This window comes from Ochotona princeps, chromosome 13 (assembly GCF_030435755.1).
Source record: "Ochotona princeps isolate mOchPri1 chromosome 13, mOchPri1.hap1, whole genome shotgun sequence".
Classification (NCBI taxonomy): Eukaryota; Metazoa; Chordata; class Mammalia; order Lagomorpha; family Ochotonidae; genus Ochotona; species Ochotona princeps.
In genome coordinates, this window is record NC_080844.1 from 30,371,784 (window position 1) to 30,387,031 (window position 15,248).

The 15,248-nt window shown below is 43.8% G+C and overlaps 1 protein-coding gene and 1 non-coding gene across 2 annotated transcripts in view; both read left to right on the top strand.

Annotated features, from left to right (window-relative positions):
• The first annotated feature begins 2,698 nt into the window (after window positions 1–2,698).
• TRNAS-UGA (transfer RNA serine (anticodon UGA)) lies at window positions 2,699–2,780 on the top strand. The gene has a single exon. It is a non-coding gene; the product is annotated as a tRNA-Ser (tRNA).
• A 156-nt stretch (window positions 2,781–2,936) lies between these two features.
• The window catches only part of SIRT1 (sirtuin 1), a 108,759-nt gene continuing 96,447 nt past the window's right edge, over window positions 2,937–15,248 (top strand). Inside the window, exons 1-2 of the mRNA XM_058671694.1 lie at window positions 2,937–3,114; window positions 10,943–11,141. The gene's annotated coding sequence lies outside the window, so the exon portion shown is untranslated. The remainder of the gene's footprint in view (window positions 3,115–10,942; window positions 11,142–15,248) is intronic.

Here is a 15,248-nt window from a genome sequence, read left to right on the forward strand (position 1 = left end):
CCTTAAAAACAATTGATGTGTCATCATCAGTTGAGAGGATGGATGCTGTAATAAAAAAAAAAAAAATTATTAGCCACAATATATTCATATACTACATTTCATATGCATTTTAACTTTCTTTTTCTTTTTAGATTTTTATTAATTTTTATTGGAAAGGCAGATATACATAGAGGAGGAGAAATAGAGAGGAAGATCTTCCATCCGATGCTTCACTCCCCAAGTGAGCGCAACGGCCAATCCGGAGCTCTTCTGGGTCTCCCATGTGGGTGCAGGGTCCCAAGGATCTGGGCCGTCCTCAACTGCTTTCCCAGGTCACAAGCAGGGAGCTGGATGGGAAGCAGGGCCGCTCTATCGTTCCAGGCCCAGCCTTTTAACTTTCAACTTACAACCCTCCCCCTACTTCGGCTTTCTCTGCTGCCATACACACGTTCTGATTTACAGAATCGCTCTACCAGATTAACAAAAACACAGTACACAAATTCTAATAAGAATATTAGATAAACACCAAAAGCTATAGTACTGAATCTGCCACTAATTAGCTGTGTGATCTGAGGAAAGCCACTCATGAGCCAGTTTGCTGTCTGTACATGAAAGGATCCAACCAGCTTGAACGTGTTCCAGCATCACAATTTCCTGATTTTACAGAATGCTGCCCAAAAAGACCTACCAAAATGAATTACAATACTGATTTGCAAAAACACAAAGAAAAGCTATACTGTTCCCACCACGTCTCATCCCAGTATTCTACTTCTGAACGTGGTACCACAAAGGTGTTCCAAACGAAGCCACAAGATATTTGACTTCCACACACAAATTCGTCCAACATGAACCAACACATTAAAACAAAACAAAGCAAAAAAAAAACTGAGGGAACCAGGATGAAGTAAGCCATCAGACCAGCACACCAGAAGTAAAATTTGTATGGCTGCAAGCCCATGCTTTACAATATTATTGTCATGAATACAAATTGTTATGACTCTTTGGGAACATGTGTGTGTATTCCTTAACTTGCCACTCAAGGATAAGGAAATTAGGTTAGATCTAAAACTAACTTGGAAAGACAGACTTTAAGGTAAAAATAACCTACAATAATTCTGATTTCATCTTTCAGTTTAAGAACATGATCAATCAGAAGACAAGGTAATCTCATTTTTTAAATGCTTATATAAAAACATGCAATATAAGCATTTGTTTGGAAATGTTGCAAAAAATTAAATCACAGTTGTTTTAAACAACTACACACTAACTTTATAACAGATTGTTTTACTTTGTCATCTTTTCCTCTCAGAAAAAAAAACGTAAAAATTGTGATTGAATGATTTTAACCATCATCAGTTCCCATTACTGTCAAGCATTGAAGCAAGTGAATTTTTAAAAGGAGAGATGGGGTTAAAAGAGAGAAGGAACTCAGAGTAAATATTACCATTTTCCACTGCACTGAGGAAAAAAAGAAATACTTCAAAATTAGGATACAATCAACTAATGCAATGTTAACATTAAATTGTACGTTATCTCAGAGCACATGTAAAATCCAAGAACAAGATAAAGAATGTGTTTCTTCTTGGATAGGACTTATTGGGAAAAGTTAAAATAAATTTCCTGTTAACATAAAATTTATGCCTGGAAATGGTGCTAAAAAGTTTGCTTGCGTACCAGGTTTATAGCTCCAACACACTGAAAGAGAGAAAGAGAGAGAAAAAGAGAGAAGCCCTAAAAGAATAACCTCGAATTAAAACAAAACAAACTTATCTTACAATCCTGAAGTAGTCTCCCACAAATAAGAGGGTGTAGCCTCTTTAACACCGTGATTTATTAAGGGAAACGAAAGGTGTCAAGAAAACTCACTTCTCCAGTGATGACACTAAATACCCGGAATGCCCAGAGCTCGACTGGACTTCTTGTCCAGTCACGAAAGGAGTTTTGGGGAAGGAGGGTGGCTTTTCGGGACTACTTTCAGGTTACCTCAAATTGTCCCCTCAGCCGCGGCCGCGGGAGCGCTGAGGAGGCTAGCAGCCGCGCATGCGCCGTGGAGCCCGCCGCGCCGGCGCCCGAGCCCCGCCGCGCCCTGAGGGCGGAACAGCGCTGACCCGCGGGCCTCGGGCCGAGCACAGCCCGGGAGGCACCGGCCACGCTCAACAAGTGACGAATTCATGAAAGGTAATGACCGAGGACCTAAAACACCAAACTTGGGCCTCAAAATTCGTCCATGTCTTTTGAGAGAGACGACATGCAAACATCGGTCTCTCCTAGTCCGGCAAGGAAGGCATGACTGGGGAGAGGAACAGAAAGAGCTTGGTGAGCAGCGCGGGGGACGCGAGTCCGCGGCTGCGTCCCGGCTCCTGGGAAGCAGCTTTCCTCACAGAAGGACTAGAAGTTTCGCGGGCGCGGGCCCGCAGCCCTGCAAGGGACACATTGTTTCATAGCTCTTCCACATCTAATGCAGAAGCGGAAGGGCCAAAAACAAAGAGTTCAGGGACTTAAAGCTCAGGCAGGTGACGATTTTCGTAGAAAAGGGTCTCTAAGACCCGAAGGTAGCCCCGCTTCAGGGAGCGCCCCGGACTTGCCCGCGTCGGCGCTGTGATCTCCGCCCGGCGGCCTCGGAGACGCGGGGCCTCTGCAGGCTCCGCCTCCCGGCGAGCTGGGCGCGAGCGCAGTGGCTGCAACACTACAGTGCCTCCGCCGCAGCTGCTCCCGCGCAGCAGCGATGGCCGAGTGGTTAAGGCGTTGGACTTGAAATCCAATGGGGTCTCCCCGCGCAGGTTCGAACCCTGCTCGCTGCGGAAGCGGGTGTTTCTTATTTTAATTTTTTTATAAAACCAAGTGTTGTCTGGAAAATCTCACCCCTCTTGTGGAGGTAGTGTAAACCTGCCACCTAAGTAGCACGCCTAAGGAATGCTTAACAAACGCGAAGAAAGCCAGTACGTGCCTCCGCTGCGAACGCACACTGTTTTCATTAGGCCTCCCCGCTATGACTTAAAAGGCAGTGTCGTGCATTAGAACCTTCGTTTTCAACGAGAAGCGCCAGCTACAATAGATACAAAATGAATATGAGTGCTGGCAGAACTTTTCAGGCCAGTTAAGCAAGATACTGCCTCACTAAACTTAAACGTAAAGGTATGCTACCTTCCTTCCATTCGAGAATCAACTCCAACAGTTCCACCACATGAAAAACTTGCATAATAGTATTTTTGTTAAGTTCTAGTATAAAGCATGTTAGATAAATTCCATGGTGGAACCGTACACATGTAGCCATTTAAATGATGTTCATAATTTACAAGTCTTTCCTGGTCGATTTGTTAAATGCAGAAAGTGGGATAAATTAGGAAACAGTCTGTATCGTGAACACAAGGTTATCAGACGATTCATTTACAGTTCCACGTATGTGGAGAAGTGGGGAGAGGGCAGGGGATAAAGAAAGAATGAAGGTCAGAAATCAATACAGATGGCACTGTCACCAAAAGTACAGATTTTAGACAGAAGGGGAGCCCAGAACCCAGGGCTGAGAGTCTGCAACAACTTGCTGGTCGGTGTGTGTCGCGGGGTGTGGGTGCTCCAGGAAACCTTGTTGCGACATTGTGCTCTCAGAGAGCCCGCCCACCAGCTACCCAGGGAAGGCGGCAGGAAGCCAGTACCCAGCAGTTTCCACTGTACCATGGTGGACACGAGTGTTGCTTGGGAGGAAAGGACCCTCCTGCTCCCTCTTTTCTACGCACTCTTGCTGCAAAATGGCTTCTTGGGGAGATTTCTTAGGAAAGCTATACCAATCCACAGTCTCCTTTACTTGCTGTTAGTAAAGGGGGTTTTCTTTTGAGCAGCTCCCCATTGAGGCTGATTTGCCAGTGAAAACCCCTAGTCCACAAACCCCCTAGCGACCACTCACATCAGCAGTGATTAAGTCTGAATGACGAGATTTGAAAGAGGTGGGGGATTTGGATTTTGTTCACAGTTTTTCATTGAGTGAACTTTTCTGAAATTTCAGTATTGACTGGATGTCGTGTTTTCTAGCAAAAAAGATCCTTGTGAGGTTCATCTGTTAGCCCTGTACACCTCCTTTCTCCTTTCCTCCCACCCTCACTTCCTAGGCACTCCCCTGTTGTTCCCTGAAACCCCAACAGTGGAATTGGTTCTCTGTGAATTGGTTCTCTGAAACTTGCTAAACCTAACAGACTTACATTTGCATCTTCAACCCATCTTTTTCCCAAACCCCACCCGTAGTGCCTATTCCAATCACTGAGCAGTAACTACCTTAGTTTCTCTCTAATTAGTCTCCTTCACTCTAAAATAAGTGAGGATAATCTCTGCTGCAGATAACAGAAAACCCAGCTCTCATGGCTTAACTAGGTAGGAGTTTTTCTCAAGAAGCCTGGGAAACATATATCATCATTCCAATATCCAAGAGATTGTGTGTAGCTTTTCATGCATTCCATATCGAAAGCTTAATTTTTTGTTTGTATGACAAGATGAATCCAAAAAAGGGAGAAACCCCGAATTATAAGCTAAAACGTGCTCTCAGAAAAGCCAAATTCACTATGCAAGGAATGCTCAAATGTATTTTTAAATGGCATTCTAGCAGCTGCAAAAGATGGCTTTGTGTGACAATTCTTCTTTTTCCTATTAAGTCACATTTTGTTTCAAGAGTTTCTTTCAAATAAATAATATTTGAGATACATAATAACTTGTCACCACTCAAAAAAGAAGAAAGAAACCTGAGTGTAGGAAATTGCAAAGTGAAAGAGAGAAAGTTGGATTCTCCCCATTTTTGCCATGTTGAATATGTAGGCCTCATTTCCTGGTGGGTGACTTATGGTCTCAGCATGGTTGCTAAACTCACAGATATCCCATTTGCATCCAGCCAAGAAGGAAGAGGCAGGCATTCTGTTGACATCTCATTTGTACAAACTATGTCACCTTATCACCACTAGCTACAAAGCATTCTGGAGAACCCAAGTGATTTTAGCTGAATGTATTGCTATCCAAACCAAAACTGGAATTCCATTGATAGGAAGAATAATAACTGATACCGAACAGGAAATCAGTTGTGTCTGTCACTCTCCTGTAACAGGAAAGTAAAATTTACAGGCACATGGTCTTTCAGACCCAGCCTGCCCACTTCCTCCCCTTCTCTTGCGTTGTTAACCAGTCTCCCGACACTACTTGCCATCTTTACCTTTAGGCCTTGAATTGTCATTATTCAGACACAGCTACCTGGAATATCTCTTCTCTTGTCCTCACCTTTGTCCCCTTATCTACATAAGGGAGATTGGAAATCCTTTTTCAATTTAGGAGGCTTGCTCTCCTTTGGACCCTGGATGTAAATCTGTAATCCACCCTATTGCCACCCAGATCATAGAGACCACGTGGTCACTTTCCTACCTCCTCTGCAGCTAGGAAAGCAGCATGTGGCCTAGACCCAACAGTCAATGGAAAGCAAGAAGGATGGGAAACCATCCGGTAGTAGACAGAGGTCACCATGGCCACCACAGGGCCAGGGCTACAACTGCAATTGACAGTTGTTCAGCAGCTGCACCATGATATCAGCATCAGGCTGACCTAAAGTTATTCAGCTGTGTTCATGGATTCTGCCTAACTTAACTCCCACCTGTGCGTTCCAAACGTGACTTTGCAGTCTTCCTGGCATTCTACAAGCTATTTGACAGCCTTAGGTTCCAGTAAGTTTCTACTTTAATCAGTCCTTTTTCTCCCCATTCTCCTTCTTATCCTATTCTTCCTCTTCCTCCTCCTCTTCCATTTTCTTTTTTTTTTTAAGATTTTATTATTTTACTTGAAAGTCAGAATTACAGAGAGAGAGAGAGAGGGAGAGAGACAGAGAAAGCTTCCATCTGCTGGTTTACTTCCCAAATGATTGCAACAGCTAGTGATGGACTGGTCCAAAGCTGGAAGCCAGAAGCTTCTTCTGGATCTCCAATATGTGTGCAGGGTCCCAAGACTTTGGACCATCTCTGCTGCTTTCCCAGGCCATTAGCAGGGGACTGTGTTAGAAATTAAGTAGCCAGGACTTGCACCAGTGCCCATATGGAATACCAAGATCACATGCAAAGGATTGGCTTGTTCTGCCACTGTGTCCAACCCCTTTGCCTTTCAAATATCACATGGCATTTAAGTTGGAGGAACTGGACTTCCAATCTAGACTTTTTTCCTCTCTAGCTCTGTGGTTTCCTTATCTACTAACTAATAATAACAATTACTTCTACTTTGTGGGCTTACAGTAGTAACTGCAGTTTTCAGAGCTCCAAACAGATGCGTGGGCAGATGCTGTGAGAAGTGCTGGCCACTTGGACCTGTAAAACAGGCCACAGCTTGTTCACAGATAAAGAGCTGCGGAGGATTCAATCTCAGCTGTTACTCCTTTCCCCTTTGCTTACCAGGGGTCCTTCATGTAAGTCTCTGCAACAGACTTGAAGGAACTCTTGGACTGGAACGAAAGAAGCCAGGGAGTGGAATGCTGTTTGATCTTTTGTCTCACTGAACTGAACAAAAGAGGGAACAAATTCCCTGGGTGTTGACAGACACTGCTGCCCAGAGCCAACTCTAGCTGGGAATGTGTGTGCAACTGTGCAAGACCTTCCTGAACAGGAGGCTACCAGAGCTTTCTCTGTTCTTTTTTCTTTTATTTTTTGCTTTGCTGCCTCTATGGCTCAGGGCCAGTTTTACAGATTTAGTTTCCCAGCCTGTTGTGCTTGGACTTCCAGCTCACACCCAACATTTCATAGTACACATCAAGTGCTTGGTGTCTGTCAGTGACCCCTGATGGAAGATAGCCTGACCCTGGAAAAGAAACCCTGACATGAGGAACCCTCTCTCAGGGGTCTCTGGACTGGGTAAATTCACCTCCTTGTCACCACCCTGCTTGTTTCAGGACGCTCTCTTACCACCTCTCTCCCCTGATACCAGACCCTCTGCAGATCTCCAAGGCCAAGTCTCCTTGTGTTGTAAATTCCTTCATTATTTGGCTCTAGCATCTTTTTGACCTCTTCTCACAGTGTTTTCCAATAAGACGCCAGTAGAGCACACAGATGAACAATTTCTGATCCTTTCACATATCCACACCCTCGGCTACAAACTTTTTCCAGTTCTTGATGGTTGATTCAGAAAATACACACCCACTAACATGCATGCATGTGTGCACACACACACACACACACACACACATCAGTCCATTGACTTGAGGACATGAATACAAATACATTTTAAGTATGTATATATATGCAAAAGCCAGCTCGTGTTCCTCAGGTTCTAACTCATTTTCAAGATCTATTCCAGAAAAGCTAACAAGAACATCAGGTATAATAGAGAGACAATCAATGATGGAAACATCAGGAATCTTATTATATATTTTAAAAACATAGGGATTTTTCTCAATAAATTATCTTTGTTTGGGCCCGGCGCCGTGGCCTGGCGGCTGAAGTCCTCACCTTGAATGCACCAGGATCCCATGTGGGCGCCGGTTCTGGTCCCAGCAGCTCCACTTCCCATCCAGCTTCCTGCTTGTGGCCTGGGAGAGCGGTCGAGGATGACCCAAAGCCTTGGGACCCTGCACCCACATGGGAGACCCGGAGGAGGTTCCTGGTTCCCCGCTTCGGATTGGCGCAGCGCCAACTGTTGCAGTCACTGGGGAGTGAATCATCGGACGGAGGATCTTTCTCTCTGTCTCTCCTCGTCTCTGTATATCTGACTTTGTAACAGAAATGAATGAATCTTTAAAAAAAATTATCTTTGTTCACTCATTGCATAGGCACATAGGCTATGTTTTAAATCAGAATCAGGCTATATTAAAATCAGAATTGCTTAGGGCTTGGTGAGATGGCTCAGTTAGCCAATCCTCCCCTTGTAAGTGCCAGCATCCCACATAGGTGTCAGTTCATTTACCAGCTGCTCCACTTCCCAACCAGCTCCATGCTTATGGCCTGAGAAAGCAGTCGAGGATGGCCCAAAGCTTTAGGACCCTACTCCCAGGTGAAAGACCTGGAAGAAGCTCCAGGCTCCTGGCTTTGGATCAGCTCAGCTCCAGCAATTGCCATTTGGGGAATGAATCAGCAGATGGAAGATCTTTCTCCCTGTCTCTCCTCTCTGTAAATCTATCTTTCCAATAAAAATAAATGAATCTTTGAAAAAAATCAGGTGGCTCCCTCTGATCCCTGTCTTCCTGTCACTTAGCTCCATTTCCTGGAAGCCAGCAGGTACCAGCTTCTCACCAGCTTCTCTTTTTTTTTTTTTTTTTTTTTGTCATTCAATATGTTCTTCGTCCATGTACAAGAACATACATGTATTCTACACAAACATTAACATTCAAGGCAGACAGCCCTGATGCTTGCTCTATCATAAGTTTCAGGGTTTATAGCACAGTTGGGGAAGGAGCTGTAGCTCACAGTACTGCAAACTACGCTGTATGAAGGACTGAGGGGAGCCAGTAGGCTCCAAAAAAGAGATAAGGAAATAGAAACACTGATGCCCTGATTTGATAAATTTATACTATGTGTATGCGTTGAAATATCTCACTGTATCCCATAAAAATGTGCAATACTGCATAATAGTCAACAATATTTTTTAAATGGGAGAGGAAGAGGGAAGCTTGTCCTCCACCACTTCCAACAGCCTCTGCAGGGAATAATCAGAGCATACTTTAGCCAACTCTGTGTTTACAACCATTGAAGTTATTTCCAATCTTTTTCCTTTTAAAACTTTTATTTTACAGAGCTGGACAAAGACAAGAAGAAATAGACAACTCTTATCTACTGTTTCACTACCCAAATGCCACAAAGTTTGGAGCTCAGCTACGCCAAAGCCAGGTGCCGCAAATTCATTTTGGGTCTCCCATTGGGTGGCTAAGACCCAATCACTTGAGTCACCTCCCAGGGTCCACATTAGCAGGATGCTGGAGTCAGGAGCCAGAGCTGAGCCTCAGATATTTTAATATGAAACACTGACATCTTGACAGCTAGGCTAAACACATGCCCCGAAGTCTTTTAATTTTACTGAAAGATAATTTTCAGTTGTATTAAATTTCATGATGCTCCAGTAACAATCTCTGTGACCACAGCCAACTCCAGTGCCCTCTGGGTATAATAATCACTGCCTGTAGCTGAGGAAAAGAATAGGAAAAAAAACTATGATGACAAAGAATCCGTGGCCAGTCAGGGAGAAGTGAGAGGTGCCTGAGACCCACTCTCAGCTACTGCCTGTACTTACAGATCCACCCAGGGGTGAAACATATAGCTAACTCTAAGAATTTTCTTTTTCAGTCCTTATGTGTGTATCACAGCACACTCTAAACTCCTTGGCAAGACTGCCTTCAGGGTGGATTCACTTTAGAAACTCATTTATTTCTGAAATGTGAGACAAGAAGCTCAGAGCTGCTGTCATCTGTTGCTCTCCCTGTTCTTGCTTTTGCCACGAAAATTAGCCAATCTGTCATTCAGATCCACTTGTGATCATTTAGTTTGGTTTTACAGTCATACAGACTTGAAAAATGATCCCTACTCAGGCAGATTAATGCCATCTGAACCTCTCATCTCCAGCACGTACAAATACGTCAGCACTACCTTCACCTGGGATGTCTGTCAGAGTTATTCTTCTCCTCCCCACTCCGCCTCACTACTTTTTAACCCCATCTTAAAAAGAAAAAAAAGTAACCATTTTTCTGAAAACTGTCTCTATGAAACATTAGCCTATGGTTGAGGTGACTGCATCTTCCCATTTCAATGGATTATTGCTCTTTCTTACTCTTTATGATTATTGCTAAAGCACTGGAGAATTTCTCATTGGAGGGGATGTTTGACTAGTGGGGAGATAGAGATTTTCATTTTTCCAAACTGTGACATTTTCTAGTCGTGACTTTTAGGCTGCAAGATGACATGTTCTGCTGAGTGCCCATCACAGCTTTTAAATGATCAGCGTGCCAAGTAGCTTGTATGAGTAAAGACCTCAGCAGTAGACAGAAAGTACACTCAAGTTAAGTTAGCAATTCTATATGGATTTCGTAAAGAGACTGAAAGTGTAGAGAAACCACCAGAAGCCTGAAGGACAAAATTCAGAAAGCAGATCTGGCCCAGCACAGCAGGGACCTCCCTTCAGGACAAACAACCAGTACTGTAAGGGGATCCTGCAAGGAGAGACCGAGGGTAGTAGCACAGCCCTCCTTCATCTTCCTTCCTTCCCATGTGCCAAACCCACCGGCCTCTGCAGCTGGGAACAGGCACAGGGTGGGTCTGTGGGAACAAATAAAATACAGCTAGACTCCACCTAACAGGAAATCGGGAAAGCAGAGAAAATTAAAAGTAATTAGTCACGATCTAACACCCTAACATTTTAACTTTGTCATTGTGGTGTGCTTTTTAATTCTCTGTGTTCTGTATGCACTATGACAAGTCAGGTTTTATTTTTTTTTTAATACAACCAGAGAGAAACAGATAATTCCCACAGATAATTCCACAGTGGCCAGGGCTGGGCCTGGCTGGAACAGGAGCCAGGATCTCCTTCCAGATCTTCCATTTGTGTGTGAGGAAATTCAACTTTTTGAACCATCACTACTGCCTTTCATAGTGCACATTACCAGGAAGCTGGGATCCGGAGTAAAGCACAACTCAGTCCCAGGCATTCTGGTGCGGGATGTGAACATCCAAGATAGCATTTCTATTGCTCACCCAAACACCTTCCCTTTTCATTGTGATTTATTTCACTTCTGTCTTACGGTTGTGTAGCTTAATATAATAATGTACCCCATAAGTGTGATATTTCCTGAACTTGTTGCAACTCCTTTATATCATGATTTTTTAACTTTTACAGTAGACTATAATAGATCTGCATCAGATCGATTATGTCAACTGACACATACTTAGTTTACTTGTTTTTACTTGCTATGTCATGTTGAAATGTGCTTCTTGGTGGCATAAGACTTTTCCCATGTTTTGTATTATTTCTTTAGAATAGAAACCTCCAGGAACAAGAAGAGAGTGACAAAGCTGTGAACATCAGCATGGCTTTCAAATATAGTACTAAATGGTGTTACTACTGAGTGGCACCCATTTGTAAAGCCACCACAAAAGCAGAAGAAACCTGGGCTCATGGAACCCCCAACAGCATTGAACATTATCACTTTGCATCACTTGTTCCTCATTTACTAGGTAAGCACAGTCTTCTTTAATTTCCTTTTCTTTGGATGCTGGTAGAGTGTTACGCTTTCCCACGTTCGTTTATCTGTGTATTTGCCACTTAATCATTGGCATGGCATGCTACTGATATCGGTGATTGGTTCCTGAAGCTACTGTTGAAACTGACCTGTGGGACAATCCTTGCTGAAAACATGAGTGTCATGGTGGTGAAATAGCAATTTCAAAGCAAAGAAACTAGTGAATTTCAAGCTGAGAGTTTATGGTCTTCATATCTACTTTTTGGAAAGTTTATAACTCTGTTTGATTGCAAAATTTATTCACCCTTCCCCTGTTACCCTTCTGGCCCTGTGTTCTAGCATTTAAATAACTGGTGCAAAACTAAATGTCGTCTGGATGATTATCATAATTAATTCATTCACTGGTAAATTCCTCTTAGAGAGACATTAGTGGTAGCTGAGCTTGACTGAAATATGTGTGGGTCTCTTGTGGTCTGAGCTTTCATTCTTCTCTCCCTTTCCACACTCCATGGGCTGTTTGAGAAAGCACTTTCCTTCACTTAGCAGATTTCAAGGTTGTGGGAGGTTCTTTTTATACTGGAAATTCCCAGACATTGGAAGCATCACCTAGGAAAGCTTATTAAAAAGCACAATTCTTGGGCCCGGCACCGTCACCTAGCGGCTAAAGTCCTTGCCTTGAATGCCCCGGGATCCCATATGGGCGAGGGTTCTAATCCCGGCAGCTCCACTTCCCATCCAGCTCTCTGCTTGTGGCCTGGGAAAGCAGTCGAGGACGGCCCAGTGCATTGGGACACTGCACCCGCGTGGGAGACCTGGAAGAGGTTCCAGGTTCCCGGCATCGGATGGGCGCGCATCGGCCCATTGCGGCTCACTTGGGGAGTGAATCATCGGATGGAAGATCTTCCTCTCTGTCTCTCCTCCTCTCTCTGTATATCTGACTTTGTAATAAAAATAAATCTTTTTTTTTAAAAAAAAGCACAATTTTTGGCTCTCATTGTTGGAGATTCTGCCTCAGTACACAGAGTGAAGCCAGGAATCTGTGCCTCCAGAAGTGATTTCGAGACAGGGCTATCTATCAGTCACACATTGAGAAGCACTAGCATACCTCCTCAGGAAAAAAACATTTTATTTGCACTGAAGATATTTAAGGTAGAAGCGGAAGAGACTGGGAGGTGGGGGGACAAGAGCCCGTCATCCACAAGTGCCAGTGTCGAGGGAACTATGTGAGACCATGACCTGGTAGAAAAGGAGTCAGTGCATAACCACTTTTTTACTTGCTAGGGATACATCAATCAAATTCACAGCTGACCTCTCACAGGAAACTCTACAGGCCAGAAGAGAAAGGAACAACATATTGTAGATTCTAAAAGCAAAAAATTGTCAGCCAGGGCCCGGAGGCGTGGCCTAGCGGCTAAAGTCCTCTCCTTGAAAGCCCCGGGATCCCATATGGGCGCCGGTTCTAATCCCGGCAGCTCCACTTCCCATCCAGCTCTCTGCTTGTGGCCTGGGAAAGCAGTTGAGAACGGCCCAGTGCATTGGGACACTGCACCCGCGTTGGAGACCCGGAAGAGGTTCCAGGTTCCCGGCATCGGATCGGCACAGTACCGGCCCGTTGCGGCTCACTTGGGGAGTGAATCATCGGATGGAAGATCTTCCTCTCTGTCTCTCCTCCTCTGTGTATATCTGGCTGTAATAAAATGAATAAATCTTTTAAAAAAAATTGTCAGCCCAGAATAACATACCCATCAAAGTTTTCCTTTGTCTTTGAAAATGAAATAAAATTCTTCCACAGTAGAGTTAAAAGAATACTCCTCTTCCAGACCTGCCTTACAAAGAATACTTAAGATCATATAGAGAAATGGCAGTTAAACAGCTAAACTTCTATATCGGTTTCACTCTGCTCACAAACTTTCAGATAATAAAATGTTCCAGATTTGTGGCACACACAGATTCCCTTAGTGAATCAAAAGATTTCCCTTCTACGTAGCATTGACATCAGTGCTTATAACACAGAAACTTACAGAATTTCTAGACTGCTTAATATTTTTTCAAAGCCTGCTAGTTTTTTTCATGAAAGCCTGCAATGGACAACAAGAGCAGACCACCTTGTGGGGTGTAGAGGCAAAAAACACAACCACTTGCAAATACTTTCTGCATGAAACCTTCTGCTGCGGTTAGCACAATGCTGCCATCGTGTGGTGTGCTAAGGAACAGATCCTAGTTTGTATCTTTGAAGGGGTTTTTAATTTTTTTTCTGGAACCAATCCATTGATAGATTGGAAAAAAAAAAAAAAAGTACCTACTTCCAGGTCATGTCTTGCATCAATGTTTAATCTAGGTAGGACGTACTTTGGAGAATCATAAAAGTAGAATAGAAAAATGTTCTACTCAGATAAGCAAGGAAGGTTAGATCTTGGAAATGACCTTGTAAAGAATGGCTAGGGTTTTTGTAAGAAAAGTTCACCCAAATGCTAACATATTGAAGTATCAGTCTACTAAATCACTAAATACCAAATTGTACATTTCTGTAAAGTAATCGGACATCCTGAATTTTTTTTCCCTGAAATGGAATCACTCCCTCCCAGGCAAAGATCTCATTCAATACTCTGCAGACACAAGCATGCATTGGTTTGAAGTGCTTTCCCTGGCTCATTTTTCTTCAGGGTTTCAACTACGCATGTATATTTAGAGTTCTGATATTTCCTCCTTTAGCGGAGAAAAATCCTTCTCCCAAGTCCTTATTAAATATTCATGGTTTTTTGTCACTTTGCTGTCTCTCAGTTGTAGAACTTAACTGTCATCACCAAGCGAGCCCGAAACTTTTGAAACACACAAAGGTGTGTTTCAAAGACAAACCCTTTAGTACCAAGTGGGTAGTTGTAGCAAACACGGGAGCAATGTCATGGCACCATGGGGCAGAGCCTGATGCTAGGAGCAAAGCAAGGGGCCTCAGGGAGGATGACCCTTAGATAGGAACGTGGAAACACTGTAGCTGGCAGAGCACACTGTAAAAAAATTATGATGGATACACACATCACTTGTCTAGCCCTCTGAAAGAATCTGTATCTGTATCTGTCCCACGAACGCCAAGTTGCCTTGGCAGGCTACTTTCCTGGAGCTTCTCTTGTATATGGTGCCAGGTGCTCAATGAGGAGCAAGAAGGTGCCCTCTTCAGCAACTCACCAGCTTGCCATTGAGATAAGTGGTGCCTTGTGGCAAGGCAGGGTGATGCGCAATCCAGGGAGTGCTGTTTGTTTCCTGTACTGAAGGAATACACAAGAAAGTAGAAAGGAAATTCCCAGGTCTCATTCAACCCACTGTGCAAAAGAGAAAAACCAGGGTTTTTGTATTGAAGAGCTCACCCAACACCTTTTAGAAAATGGAAGTGCCATGGTGTTGTGATCCTTTTGCCCAGAAAACCTAACAAGGGCTCAGGACAGCAACACTGATTCTGCACGTACGAGGCTTGGTGACGCTGTCCAGATGACCTGAGGGCTTTATGTAGGCATGTGTTCCGTTCCCGTGAGCATCTCCTGCTTCATCTCCACCTCTTGCTCTTACATTTTCTATTCTGTGTCATTCTCCTTAGGGAAAGTTAGCAGAGCACCCCACCCTAAGTGGACACACAGTGAAGGGATTCAGATTATAATGTAATAGAAAAGGCAGCAGGGGGAGAAAGATAAAGGGAAGGAATTTGTCCATATTTATTATTTTGCCTTTTTATGTCAGGCTGGTTTTTTTTTCTTTCCCTGGGGTTATTGTAATAGAAACACACACACACACACACACACACACACACACACACACACACGTTGTGAACTAACAGAAAATTCCAGAGGTGAGAAATCCAGATGTCAGCAGGATCATGCTCCTGGGGAGGGAAAACACCTGCTTGGCCCTTCCTGGCTTTGGGCAGTGGCCATCAGTGCTTGGTTTCCCTGGGCTTGAACTGCAGTTATATCACACCAGTCTCTGCCTCTGTCCTTTATAAGGTGCTTTCCGTGCCCCTGGTATCTATCCAAACGTTTCTCTTATAAATATGTCAGACTGGATTACATTCACCCTAATGATGTCTACTAACTTGGTTAGATCTAAAATGACC